Here is a 3,920-nt window from a genome sequence, read left to right as displayed (position 1 = left end):
GCGGATGTGTACAGTGTACTGCTACTCCGCTCTTCACTTCCGTGCCGCCCCGGGAGGCCAGAACCAGAGAGAGGAGTTGGGCAGCGGCTAGAGATGGCATTGCGAGCTACCCGAGAAACCCGACTCGGGAGGCGCGGGCCGCCGTCCTCGGAGCTGGAGGCTGTAAAGGAAATATGCCCTAGAGGCAATAATAAAGTTGTTATTTATATTTCCTTATATCATGATAAATGTTTATTATTCATGCTAGAATTGTATTAACCGGAAACTTAGTACATGTGTGAGTACATAGACAAACAAAGTGTCACTAGTATGCCTATACTTGACTAGCTCGTTAATCAAAGATGGTTAAGTTTCCTAGCCATAGACGTGAGTTGTCATTTGATGAATGGGATCACATCATTAGAGAATGATGTGATTGACTTGACCCATCCGTTAGCTTAGCACTATGATCGTTTAGTTTATTGCTATTGCTTTCTTCATGACTTATACATGTTCCTATGACTATGAGATTATGCAACTCCCGAATACCGGAGGAACACTTAGTGTGCTATCAAACGTCACAACGTAACTGGGTGATTATAAAGATGCTCTACAGGTGTCTCCGATGGTGTTTGTTGAGTTGGCATAGATCGAGATTAGGATTTGTCACTCCGATTGTCGGAGAGGTATCTCTGGCCCCTCTCGGTAATGCACATCACTATAAGCCTTGCAAGCAATGTGACTAATGAGTTAGTTATGGGATGATGCATTATGGAACGAGTAAAGAGACTTGCCAGTAATGAGATTGAACTAGGTATGATAATACCGACGATCGAATCTCGGGCAAGTAACATACCGATGACAAAGGGAACAACGTATGTTGTTATGCGGTTTGACCGATAAAGATCTTTGTAGAATATGTAGGAGCCAATATGAGCATCCAGGTTCCGCTATTGGTTATTGACCGGAGAGGTGTCTCGGTCATATCTACATAGTTCTTGAACTCGTAGGGTCCGCACGCTTAACGTTCGATGATGATTGGTATTATGAGTTTATGTGATTTGATGTACCGAAGGTTGGTCGTAGTTCCGGATGAGATCACGGACATGACGAGGAGTCTCGAAATGGTCGAGAGGTAAAGATTGATATATTGGAAGGCTATATTCGGACATCGGAAAGGTTTCGAGTGATTCGAGTATTTTCAGAGTACCAGAGAGTTACGGGAATTCGCCGGGGAAGTAGTGGGCCTTAATGGGCCATACGGGAAAGGAGAGAAGGACCTCAAGGGTTGGCAGCGCCCCCCCATGGGCTGGTCCGAATTGGACTAGGAGGTGGCGGTGCCCCCCTTTCCTTCTCCCCCCTTCTCCCTCTTCCTTCTTCTCCTACTCAAACTAGGGAAGGGGGGAAACCTACTCCTACTAGGAGTAGGAATCCCCCTTGGGGCGCGCCATAGAGAGGGCCAGCCCTCCCCTCCTCCACTCCTTTATATACGGGGGAGGGGCACCCCATAGACACACAAGTTGACAATTGTCTTAGCCGTGTGCGGTGCCCCCCTCCACAGATTTCCATCTCGGTCATATCGTTGTAGTGCTTAGGCGAAGCCCTGCGTCAGTAACTTCATCAACACCGTCACCACGCCGTCGTGCTGACGAAAATCTTCCTCGGCCTCAGCTGGATCAAGAGTACGAGGGACATCACCGAGCTGAACGTGTGCAGATCGCGGAGGTGCCATGCGTTCGGTACTTGGATCGGTTGGATCGCGAAGACGTTCGACTACATCAACCGCGTTACTAAACGCTTCCGCTTTCGGTCTACGAGGGTACATGGACACACTCTCCCCGCTCGTTGCTATGCATCACCTAGATGGATCTTGCATGTGCGTAGGAAATGTTTTGAAATTACTGCGTTCCCCAATAGTGGCATCCGAGACAGGTCTATGCGTAGATGTTATATGCACGAGTAGAACACAAAAAGTTGTGGGCGATAATAGTCATACTGCTTACCAACATGTCATGCTTTGATTCAGTGGTATTGTTGGATGAAAGAACATGTGGTGCCCCCATGTTTGGTTTTGGTAATTAACGACAATCTCTATGGACTAATGGTTGCCTTGAGTTATATTTTAAGGTTTTGTCCATAGGCTTTTCTTGGAGTACATGTGTTGGTTTCAAGGAGAGTTTGTGTTGACCAAGGTGCTATTAAGGAATTATCCAAAGATTGGTCATGTGAGAGTTGAGCTTATTGCAAGCATGTCTTGAAGAAGAAGATTGTGTGATCATTCATGTTTACCTTCAAGACATCATCCAAATGAAGAGAGTTGGAAAGATTCTAGGTTGATCAAGACTAAGTCAAGAGTGAATCAAGTTGATCAACTCACAAAGCGTAGAAGATGTACCGAGAGGGATCAAGTGATCCCATGGTATGGTAAGCATTGTCCATTGTGCTTTGTGTACTAACCCATGGTCTATGTGAGAGTTCTATGTGGGGTTAGGTACGTGTTCATGGGCTTGCGTCAAGAGGAAGATATTACTCAACCCATGGAGATGATGACATCAAGTGGTGATCGTCATCAAGATTGCCGTGTGCAAGTTCAAGTGGAGCATCACGAAGATATCAAGTGCTTGAAGCTTTCCGTCCATTGTGGTGACAATGGACTTGTGAAGATGTGCCTAAGAGTGGCTCACCCATAGTGGACTATGGGGGAGTAATCATCTAGTCTTCATCGAGCCAACGCAATCAAGAAAGGTGGTCCAACTTGAGGAGTCAAGATCGTCATCATCTAGCTCAAGTGGACCATGTGCAAGGCAAAGGTTTGCCCTTGATAGGTTTTCTATTTTACCGGTCTCATGGTGGTAGTTGGGAGACCGGGTTATAGGATCGATAGCCGTACTATCAAGGGGGGCTCTCAAGTGAGTAGCTTGATCATATCGTTCGTCGAGAGCTCAAACCATTGCATCCTTGCATCATGTTTCTTGGTTCTTGTTTGGTTCTCTTTGTGAGTCTTAGAGCTTATGGTCATCTTGATGACAAACTTGAGTTCATCGAAAACGGAGTTTGCATGCGTCTTCTATGATGTTTTCGATGTTGGAAGTTTTACCGGTCTTATCCGAGGAAGGGTTCTCACCATTTTCTTTTGGGCCTTTTCTCATTTGCTTCTTATTGGTATTTCTATAAAGATTGTATTAGTCCTTGTCGCTAGCTTTCCAACAAACTTGGTTTCGTCGAATTCGGAGTCCGTTTGCAGAAGTTGTGTCAGTTTTGGTGTTCTGAAAAGGCTGCAGCAGTACTACCGCGGACAGGAGCGGATGTAATTTTTTACTACCGCTCTTGGGAGCGGTACTACCGCTTGGAGCAGTACTACCGCGGCTACTTCCATGGCTACTTCCGCTCGGGACCAAAAACTCGTCACAAGTCCAGCGGTGGTAGGCACGGATGTAAATTTTTAGTATCGCTCGCAAGCAGTAGTACCGCTACCCTTAGCAGTAGTACCGCTACCCCTAGCGGTAGTACCGTGAGGTCAAGCGGTACTACCGCTCCGACGGTTCTTCTGGCTTTTTTGCCTCCTCACTGTTGTGTTTCAAAGGGCTACTACCGCCCTAGCGGTAGTACCGCTCCTTGGAGCGGTAGTACCGCTCAGTGCGGGCTGTGACCATAACAATTGGATTTTCCCCACCTATAAAAGGGGGTCTTCTTCCCCAATGAACTTTATCCTTTGAGCTCATGTTCTTCCCCCATCGTTGACCTTCTTCGAGCTTGCTAACTCTCAATCCCTCCATGGATTCATGCTAGTTTTTGAGGGAAAATAGAGAGGAGATCTAGATCCACATTTCCACCAATCACTTTCTCCTCTATGTGAGGGGAACCCCTTGGATCTAGATCTTGGAGTTCTTGGTGTTCTCCTTCTTGTTCTTCCTCTCATTTTCCTCCCTAGCATTAGTTGC

The sequence above is a fragment of the Aegilops tauschii genome, chromosome 5, assembly GCF_002575655.3.
Source record: "Aegilops tauschii subsp. strangulata cultivar AL8/78 chromosome 5, Aet v6.0, whole genome shotgun sequence".
Classification (NCBI taxonomy): Eukaryota; Viridiplantae; Streptophyta; class Magnoliopsida; order Poales; family Poaceae; genus Aegilops; species Aegilops tauschii.
Note: the sequence above shows the minus strand (reverse complement) of the source record.